This window comes from Hypanus sabinus, chromosome 12 (assembly GCF_030144855.1).
Source record: "Hypanus sabinus isolate sHypSab1 chromosome 12, sHypSab1.hap1, whole genome shotgun sequence".
NCBI lineage: Eukaryota > Metazoa > Chordata > Chondrichthyes > Myliobatiformes > Dasyatidae > Hypanus > Hypanus sabinus.
Genome location: NC_082717.1, coordinates 94,019,098 through 94,033,580, shown reverse-complemented (window position 1 = coordinate 94,033,580; position 14,483 = coordinate 94,019,098). Strand labels below are relative to the sequence as shown.

The 14,483-nt window shown below is 42.6% G+C and overlaps 1 protein-coding gene across 4 annotated transcripts in view; it reads left to right on the top strand.

The window, feature by feature from the left end:
- The window catches only part of map3k4 (mitogen-activated protein kinase kinase kinase 4), a 217,620-nt gene that overhangs the window by 72,652 nt on the left and 130,485 nt on the right, over positions 1-14,483 (top strand). The window lies entirely within an intron of this gene.

Genomic DNA, 14,483 nt, shown 5'->3' with positions numbered 1-14,483 from the left:
TACTCTTGAATGGTTCAATTGTTATTTTTTTTTCTCCGTTGCCTTTTCAAAGTTTTTTTTTAAGATTTTGAATGTTTCTAAATGTCAGAACATTTTAGAACCATCATATTTTAACAGTTCTGGCTACGATCTGGTAACTTTGGAATGGGAGATTCACACAAAGGAAGTTAGTTCTTTGCTTGAGTTGGTGATTTTGTGTGACCTACTGCTGGCTACCAATTCTCGACCAAAAGGAGCTCTGCAACACATTCAGCGTCAGAATCAAGTTTATTATCACTGACTTATAATGTGAGGTTTGTTGTATTGCGGCAACAATACAGTGCAAAGACATACAATTACTATAAATTATAAACTAGTACAAAAAAGGAAAAACAATATGGTGTTTAATTCAGAAACCTGATGGCGGAGGGAAAAAAGTTGTTTCTAAATCATTGAGTGTGGTTCCTTGGTCTTCTGCACCACCTCCCTGATGCTAATAACAAAAAGAGGCATGTCCTGAATTGTGAGGACCCTTAGTAACAAATACTGCCCTTTTGAGGCACTGCCTTTTGAAGATGAGCTCAATGGTGGGGAGTATTGTGCCTGTGAATGGTGCAGGCTGAGTCTACAACCTTCTATAGCAGGAGTTCACAACCTTTTTTTTAATACATTGGACTGCTACCATTTGTGGACCCCAAATTGGAAACCCCTGCTCTATAGCCTCTTGTGATCCTGTGCTTTGGAGCCTTCATACCTGGTTGTGACGCAACCAGCCAGAAAGCTCTCCATTGTACATCTATAGAAATTTGCACGAGTCTTTGGAGATCTCCTCAAGCTCTTATTAAAATAGAACCACTGTCTTGGCTTCTTCGTGGGGCCTGGATAGATTCTCTGAGATTCAATGAATTTAAACCTGCTCACATACTCAATGAGGGCTGGTGTGTGTTGTCTCAACTTCCCTTTCCTGAAGTCCACAATCAATACCTTGATCTCGCTGATGTTAAGTGCGACACCACTGAACTGGTTGATCCATCTCAGCTCTGTACGTCCTGGTTTTACCACTTGAGATTTTAGCAAGAACAGTGGTGTCGTCTCCAAATTGGTCTGCCGCAAGCAATGGATTTAACCTGTTGGAGGACACCCTAGTTTGGAGACGTGAGAGTGTGAGTGTGAGCTAGGGAATGGTTTAGGTATGTTTAGATGAAGAAATGAAGTTTCTTTAATATATGATTACAAGCATCACTGGCAAAGTTAATATTTGTTTCCTAACCTTGATTGTCCTGCACAGGTGATAGTGAGTCACCTTTTTTTTTGAATCCTTGCTGTACCAGGAGCCAGCAAAGAGTAATAAACTTCATGATATCCTCTTGTGCTATGGCTGTTATTCTATAGAATGTAGAACATGGAACGGCATAACACAGGAACTTAGGGCCACATTGTTGTTGCAAGCTAATTAAACTAGCAATGCACACATAACTAAACTAGTCTCCTCTTCCCTGTGAGAGTCCATATCCTCTCATTTGTCAAAGGTCCTTTCAAACGCCTCAATGGTATTTACCTCTATTACCACCCCCCCCCACCAAACCCCCAGCAATGCAAATGCGGAGAATGTCATATCGACTTTACTGTTAGGTAGGAGTCTCAGGTTGTGGACTCAGTGGTAAAGAAGAGAAGGTGTGCTTCCACATTGGGATGAAATGTGGCCTGAAGAACAGTTTGTTGATGATTACATTGCTCTGTACCCACTACCTGTTTCTTCCTCAGTGGCAAAGGCCACAATTCTCTGAGATACGTTTGAAACTTTGTCAAGTTACTGGACTACATCTTGAAGGTGAGCATTGCAGCTGTGATAGTTAGGGTTCTAGTCAAGATAGCTACCTCACTGTAGATGCTGATGAGCTTCGTGAATGGAGTTGAAACTTTTCTCATCCAGGCAAATGGAGAATGTGCCTTCAAAAGCCATCTTTCATGTCTCTTCCAGAGTATTTCAAAGCATTGTAAGTTATTCTGCAGTATAGGAAACGTGGCAGTCATTATGCACAAATGCAGAAGCACAAATGTGAAAATGATCAGATAATGTTCAGAATTGTTGATTGAGTAAAACCAAGAGTTTGGAGACCGAGGAGAAGTTTCTGCTCTTAGGAGCATGGGATATTTTACATCCTCCTGATTATAGTTTTTGTTGACTTGGGTTTTACTGGGGTTTCCTGATCTCATGTGGATAAAATGCATCAACCCTGGATTTCAGTTATAACCATAACCATATAACAATTACAGCACACAAACAGGCCATCTCGGCCCTTCTAGTCCATGCCGAACGCTTACACTTACCTAATCCCACTGACCCGCACTCAGTCCATCACCCTCCATTCCTTTCCTGTCCATATACCTATCCAATTTTGCTTTAAATGACAATTCCGAACCTGCCTCTACCACTTCTGCTGGAAGCTCATTTCACACAGTTACCACTCTCTGAGTAAAGAAATTCCCCCTCATGTTACCCTTAAACTTTTGCCCCCTAAGTCTCAACTCATGTCCTCTTGTTTGAATCTCCCCTACTCTCAATGGAAAAAGCCATGTGTTGTGATGGAAAATAACTGGTTCTTTGAGTCTCAACAGTAGAGTTTTAATAATAAGGAATTTATTTAAAAGGGGAAGTCGAGTCAACACAAGCAACTACAATATTCTAACAAAAAACGTTTAGGGTTAACACGTGTGGGAAAGGTCGGGTCGGCTGTACAATACACAGAAAGAGGTGCGGGGGCAGGGTACAGTTACACATACAAAGAACAAGGGAAAAGCACTACAACAGCTATCCTCCTTGACCTTGGATAGCTGCGGCTCCCTTACCAGGACCAATGATAAAACTTCCTAAACATAAATCAATGCACTTACCTTCAATGAGGTGGTCTGTAAGAGAGAGCGAGCCAGGCACATGTCTCACCTTTTATAGCATGGGGCTGGGCGAAGTAATCCATTTAAGGTGATCAATAATTTAGGTGTGCATTGATTAGTTGGGAGGGACCAAATGTTGATTGGCGAGTGGTGTGTCCTCCAACCAGCCAGGTGGCAGTGCATCTGTCACGTGGCCGGTATCTCTGGATCACCACGTCAACTCTATCAATCCCCCTCATAATTTTAAATACCTCTATCAAGTCCCCCTCAACCTTCTATGCTCCAAAGAATAAAGACCTAACTTTTTCAATCTTTCCCTGTAACTTAGGTGCTGAAACCCAGGTAACATCTAGTCAATCTTCTCTGTGCTCTCTCTATTTTGTTGACATCTTTCCTGCAATTCGGTGACCAGAACTGTACACAATACTCCAAATTCAGCCTTACCTATGCCTTGTACAATTTTAACGTTACTTCCCAACTCCTATACTCAATGCTCTGATTTATAAAGGCCAGCATACCAAAAGCTTTCTTCACCACCCTATCCACATGAGATTCCACCTTCAGGGAACTATGTACCATTATTCCTAGATCATTCTGTTCTACTGCATTCTTCAGTGCCCTACCATTTACTATGTATGTCCTATTTGGATTATTCCTACCAAAATGTAGCATCTCACACTTATCAGCATTAAACTCCATCTGCCATCGCTCAGCCCACTCTTCTAACTGGCCGAAATCTCTCTGCAAACTTTGAAAATCTACTTCATTATCCACAATGCCACCTACCTTAGTATTGTCTGCATACTTACTAATCCAATTTACCACCCCATCATCCAGATCATTAATGTATATGACAAACAACATTGGACCCAGTACAGATCCCTGAGGCACACCACTAATCACCGGCCTCCAACCTGACAAACAGTTATCCACCACTACTCTCTGGCATCTCCCATCCAGCCACTGTTGAATCCATTTTACTACTTCAATGTTAATACCTAACGATCAAACCTTCCTAACTAACCTTCCGTGCAGAACCTTGTCAGAGGCCTTACTGAAGTCCATATAGACAACATCCACTGCTTTACCCTTGTCAACTTTCCTCGTAACCTCTTCAAAAAATTCAATAAGATTTGTCAAACATGACCTTCCACGCACAAATCCATGTTGAGTGTTCCCAATCAGACCCTGTCTATCCAGATAATTATATATACCATCTCTAAGAATACTTTCCATTAATTTACTCACCACTTACGTCAAATTGACGGGCCTATAATTGCTAGGTTTTCTCTTAGAACCCTTTTTAAATAACGGAACCACATGAGCAATACGCCAATCCTGTGGCATCATCCCCGTTTCTAATGACATTTGAAATATTTCTGTCAGAGCCCCTGCTATTTCTACACTAACCTCCCTCAAGGTCGTAGGGAATATCCTGTCAGGACTCGGAGATTTATCCACTTTTATATTCCTTAAAAGTGCCATTACTTCCTCCTCTTTAATTGTCATAGTTTCCATAACTTCCCTACTTGTTTCCCTTACCTTACACATTTCAATATCCTTCTCCTTAGTGAATACAGAAGAAAAGAAATTGTTCAAAATCTCCCCCATCTCTTTAAGCTCCACACATAGCTGTCCATTCTGATTCTCTAAGGGACCAATTTTATCCCTCACTATCCTTTTGCTATTAATATAACTGTAGAAACCCTTTGGATTTATTTTCACCTTACTTGCCAAAGCAACCTCGTATCTTCTTTTAGCTTTTCTAATTTCTTTCTTAAGATTCTTCTTACATTCTTTATATTCCTCGAGCACCTCACTTACTCCATGCTTCCTATACTTATTGTAGATATCTCTCTTTTTCCTAACCAAGTTTCCAATATCCGTTGAAAACCATGGCTCTCTCAAACTTTTAACCTTTCTTTTCAACCTAACAGGAACATAAAGATTCTGTACCCTCAAAATTCACCATTAAATGACCGTCATTTTTCTATTACATCCTTCCCATAAAACAAATTGTCCCAATCGTCTCCTTCGAAATCCTTTCACATCACCTCAAAGTTAGCCTTTCTCCAATCAACAATCTCAACCCTGGGTCCAGTCCTATCCTTCTCCATAATTATATTGAAACTAATGGCATTGTGATCACTGGACCTGAAGTGCTCCCCAACACTTACCTCCGTCACCTGACCTATTTCATTCCCTAACAGAAGATCCAACACTGCCCCTTCTCTAGTTGGTACTTCTATGTATTGCTGCAAAAAACTATCCTGCACACATTTTACAAACTCCAAACCATCCATCCCTTTTACAGTATGGGCTTCCCAGCCTATGTGTGGAAAATTAAAATCTTCCACAATCACACCACTGTGCTTACTACAAACATCTGCTATCTCCTTGCAAATTTGCTCCTCCAATTCTCACTCCCAATTAGGTGGTCTGTAATACACCCCTATAAGTGTTACTACACCTTTCCCATTCCTCAATTCCACCCAAGCAGTCTCCCTAGACGAGCCCTCTAATCTATCCTGCCAGAGAGCACTGCTGCAATATTTTCTCTGACAAGCAACACAACACCTCTCCCTCTTGTCCCTCTGATTCTATCACACCTGAAGCAACGAAATATTTAGTTGTCAGTCACACCCCTCCTGCAATCATGTTTCACTAATAGCTGCAACATATTTCCATTTATCACTCCATGCTCTAAGTTCAACCACCTTTCTTACAATGCTCCTAGCATTAAAATAAATGCATTTAAGAAATTCTCCACCTCTTCCTCTCTGTTTATCTCTACCAGTACAAAGAACTTTACTGTCTTCTTTTTCTTCCTTCTCCCATACATCTGTTCCTACACTCTGGTTCCCCTTCCCCCCATATCTAGTTTAAATCCACTGGAGCCTCTCTAGCAAAGCTACCTGCAAGAATATTTGTCCCCCTCCAGTTCAGATGTAAACCATTCCACCGGAACAGGTCCCACCTTCCCTGGAAAACTGCCCAATTATCTATAAATCTGAAGCCCTCTGTCCTGCACCATGACTTCAGCCACGTGTTGATCTGCACTATCTTACTATTTCTAAATCCAACTGCACGTGGCACTGGTAGCAATCCTGTGATTGCTATCCTGGAGGTCCTGTCCTTTAACTTGTCACTTAGCTCCCTAAACTCACCTTTCAGGACCTCCTCACTTTTCCTATCCACGTCATTGGTCCCTACATGGACCACGACATCCAGCTGCTCACCCTCCCTCTTGAGAATACTGAGAACTCGATCCGAGCTATTGCAGACCCTGGCACCAGGGAGGCAACAGACCATCCGGGATTCTTGATCTCTTCCACAGAACCTCCTGTCTGTCCCCCTAACTATTGAATCCCCTATCACTACTGCTCTCCTCTTTTCCCTCCTTCCCTTCTGAGCTGAGGGTCCACTCTCAGTGCCAGAGACACAACCACTGCAACTTGTCCCTGGTAGGTCGTCTCCACCAATATTATCCAAAACGGTATACTTATTATTGATGGGAATGGCCACAGGGGTGCTCTGCTCTTCCTTTCTACTCCCCTTCCCTCTCCTGACAGTCACCCAACTACCTGACTCCTCGGGGTGACTATCTCCCTTAAACTCCTGTCTATTTCTGCCTCTGCCTCTGTTTTTGTGACAACATTTGGAACAAGGCTGTAATGAGACCCAGAGTTAAATAGTTCTGATGGATTTCAGACTGAGAATGGACTTGGCAGGTTATTGGTGATTGAATTTCAGGGCAAGTTTAGAAAGTTACATTTTAGCAGAAATCAGTGATGCTCAAAGCTAGAGAAAGAGCAGTGCTTATCTCTGAAGGTTGGAAGATGTTTTAGAAGAAGGATGGAATCATCCCTACATTGGGCTGCAATCATTGGCAAAATGTCATTCATTGATAAGGCGCGTGAAGTTTAAAATGAGCCTTTTGTAGTTTTTCGGAGGGCTGTAATTATAATGATCTCTTAGGCACTCAGCAGGGGATGATTAAAAAGAAGTGAGGTGTAGGCAGAGCAGTCAGGCTTTGGCAGGATTGAGTTTCAGTTTGAGAAGTTAGAGGTATAACGAGCGTAGACAGAATGCTCGTTCAGGCAGTGGAATGCTCCTCTTGTGAGATGTGGGATTTCAGGGCACCTGACAGTCTCCCTGATGACTTATGTCTGCAGAAAGTTCACCCAACTTCAGCTCCTGACTGACACAGTCAAGGAACTGGAGCTGGGTGTACCCAAAATCATCTAGAAGACCGAAAACCTCCGAGATGAGCTTTTACTGAGGCGGTCACACTCAGAATGCAGGCTTCAAGTGGGTAACCACTTGGAAAAGTAAGCAGTCAGTGAAGAGTTCCACTGTAGCCATTCCCATCGGCAACAAGTATATCCCTTTGGATATCAGGGCACAGTAGTAGCAGCCAGGCCAGTGGGACTGTGGCTAGCTCTAAGGCTCAGCAAAGAAGGGTAAAGTCAGGCAAAGCGATAGGGAGATGTACAGATTTTGTGGCCGTGAAAGAGATGCCAGCATGGTGTGTTGCCTCACAGGTGTGCTACTGTCCAGGATATCTTAGAGCGGCTGTAGGCAGAAGATTCTCAAGAGGGAGAGTGAAAAGCCAGAGGTTGTGGTGCACATTGACCCCAGTGATATGGGTAAAAAGGGGGAAAGAGGTCATGTGCAGTAAGAAATAGGGAGCAAAAGAGGACCTGAAGAGCAGCACCTCCAAGGATGTAATCTCTGGAATAGTCCTGGTACCCCATGCTAGTCAGGGCAGGAATAGGATGATGCAAATGAATGAGTGTCTGAGGAAGTGATGCAGGGGGCAGGGTTGCGGATTTTTGGATCACTGGGGTCTGTTTTGGAAAAGGTATGACCAGTACAAAAAGGACAGATTACATCTGAACCTGTGGGGGAGCAATATCCCTGTGGGCAGGTTTGCTGGAACTGTGGGGTAGGGTCTCAACTAATTTGGCAGGGGAGTGAGAACAGGAATAAAAGGACTGAGGTTGGTTAGTTGGTATTGTTACATACCCCGTAACTGGGTGCCTGACCAGCAGAGAAAGAAGAATCCGTTGGAGTCTGGTGGTACCAAAACTAAAGGTGTTTATTAGTAAACTGCACAATACAATACCAAAAATGCAAATATACATATAAAACAAGTTAACAGTAATAAACCTAAAAGTGTAGGAATAATAATAAGCAATAATAAACAAGCTCTCTCGATGTCTAGGGGTAAATGAATTGTCATAGGAAAGTATAGAGTTCAGTTCATAAATGCTGAGGTAGTTGTATTGAAATCGTTGGGGGAAGAGAGAGAGAGAGTGAGTGAGATGTAACAGTAACAGCTGCGGCAGGCAAACCTTTTGTGGCTTTCTTAATCTGTTGTGTCGTTGTGGCCATTCAGTTATGACCCCTCTGGTCTTCAGCTAGACTGTTCTTCTGTGGTGGACTCGTCACTCTGGCATGAGTGGACACACACACAAGTCCCCACCAGCCCTGCTGTAACACTGTGAGCTTTACTGACCTATCTCCTGGTTCAGTCTCCGAAGCCCCCACCTTTCTGTGGGTTCCCAACACTCAGTCAGTGTCCACTGGTGTGTCTGAAGGGTGTCTCTCCAGACTTGTCTTTTATCCCTACTAACGGGGTCTCAGCTATCCATCAACTCTGAATGACTGTGTCCATCAAATCAGGCCACTCCTGCTATCTCCTGAGGAATGTTAACGAGCAAAGTAAAGTCCTTGTAGTGGAGGGTAAATAATCCAGGAAGAGTCAAAATACCACAAATCAACAGTCTCTCTCTCCCTCTTATCTGTAGCAGATGTTCTTTCCTGTGTTTCATCTCTCTCTCTCTCTCATGAGCAGCATAGCAACAGTAATAGTTTGTGGTTCTCCAGGGGAGGGGAATGGTTAACTCTGCACCCCATTGTCCATCAGATTTGTTCATCACTCATAACACCCCCATCCTTCTGGGAATTTTCAGGGTGAAAATTAACTAATAAAGCATATTACAGAATTTAACTAAATACAGAAGTCGTCTTAACTACAAGAATAATACAAGTACATTTTCAAATTAACATCTGGATAAACAGTCAGCAATTACATTCTCACTCCCCATTACATGTTGTATTTTAATATCGAATTCCTGTAACAACAGACTCCAACTTAATAACCTTCTATTTTTATTTTTCATGTTAGCCAAAAATACCAAGGGATTGTGTTCTTAGCTTAGGTGTATATTACAAAGTGTGAACCAATACATGTGTGATTATACTGTGGTACATTACAGAAGTTTGTGCAAATACTAATCTCTATTTTACTTTTAAATTTAACATTCAATCTTCCATGATGTTGTCTTTCTCATTCACATGCTTTGTTTAAAAAAAAATCAAATTCCCACAAAACCAGATCCTGTTATTCAAAGTGGCATTTGGTCAACCCTTGCCTCTTTTCCACTTAACTCTCACATGGTTAGCTGGCTCACCAGCTTGGAACAGGCCTTCACAGACTCCTTTCACAGGAGCTATCTTGGCACCAATGTTTCCCAAACTAAGCCCATTTGCTGAACTTCCACACCACTCATTACTTTTAAGCAGGTCATTAATTTTATCTTCAGGATCTTTAATTCTGTTAGTTTCTCATTTAACATCCGCAGGTGAACCCTCTTGGTCAAAACAACACTTTAAGTTCTGCCTCTCCAACTCACATCCTTGAACAATATCACCAAGTTGTTTATCCTTAAATTCCAAAACAAACTGTAATTGATTCGCAAGCACCTTGTTAACAAACCACTGTTCAGCTAACGGTCCCTTCACTTTAATTAACAGTTCTGAAACTAAACCCGACTTTAAATTTTCTTTAACAGTCTAGGAACAATACTTTTCCCTTTCCCTTCAATAATATTCACATCACCAGCTTTCATCTCCCCACTAACTTTTAACATAAGTGACTGAGAATTCTCACTTTCTACCGGTGCCAAGGTTAACGCTTTCTTCACTGAACCAAGTCCATCTGACCCAAAAGGACTGCGTTCCTTTTCAACTAAATCAGACACCTTAGACTTTTCCTGAGCTTCAACACTAGGTTCAGTACCCTCTGACTCCACATCTTTCATATCCTGAACACAGGCCAACGGGACATCTGCCTCTCCTAGGCTTTCAATACCAGTCCCTTTTTCAAATTCTAAGTTCCCCTGATCCTCCCAGGTACTCTCTGGGCAACTCCCCTTCAGAGTAAACTCAACCTTGCGGGTTAAAACAACCTCGTCTGCTAACCCAGCAGACTCCCTCAAGGTAGTGGCATCCTTTTCATCTAGGACTACCCTTACATCATCTGGAACACTCTTAAATTCTCAACTGAAAGCAGCTCTGTCAAACCAGACAGATCATCCGTGTCCAACCCTGGACCTTCTAACTGCCTCATCTGTTTCTCATCTTTACTCTGTGCCTCCATAACCTCCTTCCTCACTCCTAAGTGTCCACCCAGGGGTATCTTGTGAGCCAAGTTCAAAATTTCATCCCGATAAACCTTCGGAACCACCACCTGGTGTAATACTGCCCAGTCCTCATTGACTGGCACTGTGGTTGGCCTCCACTTCCTCATTAACACTCCCTCCTTCAGGTAGTATCCCCCTGGTTCCCTATCAATCTCTACCTCAGAAAGAGCTGATTCTTTCAACACCACAAGCTCCTCATCACGACTCTGTTCCTTTATAAAATCCCTCCTTGCTAATGGTAGATCTACCTCCTCTCCTTTACTCTCCTTAACCCCACTATCCTTTTCCTTCTCCTCCGGTAACCCCTTTTCATACAAGGTCGGCAAAAATGTCTCCACTAAATCAACCCTGGACTCATTTAAGCTGTCTCCTTTCTCAGCCGCCTTTCTAGACATGCTGCGAGTGATTGCGCATGTGGGATAAATCTTGGAATCTATGGGTGGGTCCCCAGCACTTACAGGCGTACTTGTTAATTTCACTGCTGAATACATGTCACCACCTGCCAGATCGTTACCAAGTAGGACGTCCATGCCGTCCATCGGTAGTTTCGACCACACCCCTATTTCAACTGGTCCAGGTACTAGGTCACATTTCAGAAACATCCTGTGCAAAGGTACGGCCTCGATCCCTTTTCTGATACCTCTTAACACAACCTCCCCAGTCTCAGTCTCAGTCTCAGGACCGAAGTCTTAACACCTTCCTTAGAATCAATGACTGATCAGCCCCAGTATCCCTCTAGATCCACACTGGAACTGGGGTTTCTGCTTCCTTCACAGACACTGTCCCTTCCGAGATAAACTTCTCACGTCCCTCTTGTGCTCTATCTAACTTTGCCTTCCCCATTGATCTGTTGACCGACTGAATGCAATCAGTCGGGATTGCTGTTTTCCCTTTTTGTCTCCTTCTTTGGAGCAAAATACTTAGATGCTATATGACCAGCTTTCCCACAATTATAACATGTAAAGCTAGGAACCTTCCTGCCAGCCTGTTTTCCCTCCTCACCTTTTCCACTAGCTCCCGGCTTATTCTCTGCTTTAGCTGGTGGGCTTTCTCTACCGTCCCTACTGCCTTTCTGGTAGCTCTTATTTGGGGAAAACTTTGTTTTGTGGGTTAAGGCATACTCATCTGCTAACTTGGCAGTCGTAGATAGAGTCTCTGTCTCCTTCTCATCCAAGTACGTCTTCATACTCTCAAGGATACAACCTTTGAACTGCTCCATCAGTATTAACTGTAGCAGTTTATCATAATCTCCAATGACCCCTTTTGAGGCGCACCAACGCTCACAGTATATTTGCATCTCACGGGCAAACTGTAAATACGTGTGGTTCCATGGCTTTCTCAAGTTCCAGAACTTCTGCCGGTATGCCTCTGGCACCAACTCGTAACTTCTCAATACAGCCCTTTTCACTTCCTCATAATCCTTAGACTCATCCATGGACAATGCCGAATACGCTTGCTGAGCCTTCCCCCTAAGTACGCTCTGTAACAGAACAGCCCATTTCCCCTTAGGCCAGTTCTGATTTACAGCCACTTTCTCAAAATGAAGGAAGTACCTATCGACATCCATATCCTCAAATGGAGGTACTAACTGGATCTCCTGACCAATCTTGAACCCCTCATTTGAGTTTGCTGCCTTCTTTGTGATGCCTTTACCCTCTCCATTTCCAGCGCAAACTGCCTCTCTTTCTCTCTTTCCTCCCTCTGCTTTGCAGCTTCTATCTCCTTTATCTGGAGTATCTGGAGCTCATGCTCCCTTTTCTTTTCCTCCTCAGCCATCCTCAATTTTTCTATCTGTAACTGAAGCTCACCCCCGACTGGTTTCCTCTCAGGGAACAGTTCCAATGCATCCGACGTGAACACACCCTCGGATATGTAATGCACAGCTATTGCTCTCTGTATAACCAACTTGCTCATCGACAATTTCACTGCCGAGAGATTTAATCGTTTTGCAACGCTCACCAATTCCGCCTTCCTGGCATCCTCCAATTCCCCCGAAGTCGGGTCTTTTAAAAATTTGTCTATTTCCATCTCTGCTGGTTTCCCGTCTGGTTATCTACACAACCAGATCAGATAAGGGACTTTTATCCCGATTCACTAGCCTCCCAATTTGGTAATCAAATCCCGGAGATGAGCCCCCAATTTGTTACGTACCCCGTAACTGGGTGTCTGACCAGCAGAGAAAGAAGAATCCATTGGAGTCTGGTAGTACCAAAACTAAAGGTGTTTATTAGTAAACTACGCAATACAATATCAAAAATGCAAATGCACATATAAAACAAGTTAGCAGTAATAAACCTAAAAGTGTAGGAATATTAATAAGCAATAATAAACAAGCTCTATCGATGTCTAGGGGTAAATGAATTGTCATAGGAAAGTATAGAGTTCAGTTCATAAATGCTGAGGTAGGTATGGTTGTTGTATTGAAATCGTTGGGGGGAGAGAGAGAGAGAGAGAGAGAGAGCGAGATGTAACAGCAACAGCTGTGGCAGGCAAACCTTTTGTGGCTTTCTTAATCCATCGTGTCGTTGTGGCCATTCATTTATGACCCCTCTGGTCTTCAGCTAGACTGTTCTTCTGTGGTGGACTCGTCACTCTGGCTTGAGTGGACACACACAAGTCCCCACCAGCCCTGCTGTAACACTGTGAGCTTTACTGATCGATCTCCTGGTTCGGTCTCCGAAGCCCTCACCTTTCTGTGGGTTCCCAACACTCAGTCTGTGTCCATTGGTGTGTCTGAAGGGTATCTCTCTAGACCTGTCTTTTATCCCTAATAATGGGGTCTCAGCTATCCATCAACTCTGAATGACTGTGTCCATCAAATCAGGTCACTCCTGCTGTCTCCTGAGGAATGTTAACAAGCAAAGTAAAGTCCTCGTAGTGGAAGGTAAATAATCCAGGAAGAGTCAAAATACCATAAATCGACAGTCTCTCTCTCCCTCTTATCTGTAGCAGATGTTCTTGCCTGTGTTTCATCTCTCTCTCTCATGAGCAGCATAGCAACAGTAATAGTTCGTGGTTCTCGGGGGGGGGGAATGGTTAACTCTGCACCCCATTGTTCATCACTCATAACAGTATACAAATCAAAGCAGCGTGTAGTGAGACTGTGAGGATGGACAGGCAGATGATAGGGCAGAATTGCAGTTAATGGGATGAGTTGAAAAGTAGCATGGTGCCAAATTGAAAAGGGCTATGAATACAGGATTTAAGGTGTTAGATTTCAGAAATTTTTATTTAGAACTTCATTGTGATCTGAAAAGTGGTGAAAGTAGTTCAGTAATATTTTTCTAAGGGTGATCAGATTATTGGAGATATACCACATTTATTTTTGGAGCTGTATGAAATGTGCAAGCTGTGGCTATCTTTTCATCAGGTAGCAAGTATGTAGATGGTTGTGTGATTGTTAATCTTTGAGAACTCTTAAGTCATGTAGTTAGTATATTGGTGCATTTGTTTTATGTTTTTCTTGTCTTTTTTCCTGCAATTTCTGTCGCATGAAGTTCACTGTATGGTATCTTTCAAAAAGTGAGCAACTGTAGATTTGGTTAGAATGTTTTGACTTTCAAGTTCCCAATAGATGGTCATCAGAATAGCCTCTATTTTTTGAGAGAGTAGAGAGAGGGGTCATCTTGCTACCAAGTGTAGCTCTTGAGGTTCTTGCTGAGGACATAGCCATAGGATGCCATTCCTACCTCAGTAGCTTGCACATATTACCCAAAAATGATGCAAGTGAGGATGCATCTGGTAAAGCTCTGAACGTAGTCATATCAGGTCAAAAGGGCAAGCAAGCACATTGACTTTTTTTTAGACAACATCATTTTCTTCTTCATTTTATGGATTAAGAAAGTTAATCAAATGTTTTGATTGAAAATAGCTGAAAATTTAATGTTATAGTAACTATTATTTTAATCTGTGTAATGGTTCTCGAACTAGAAACATTCATCTCCTTAAAAGCTGTTCAGAATGTGATTCATTTTAGAGTATTGCAGATTTAAGTGAAGTGATGTCCAAGAAGGTTTAAGTATTTTGTAGCAATCATGAAAACAGCAGCAACTGTTGCTGGACACACAAGAGAATGCAGATACTGGAATCTGGAGCGAAAATATAAACTGCTGGAAGAAC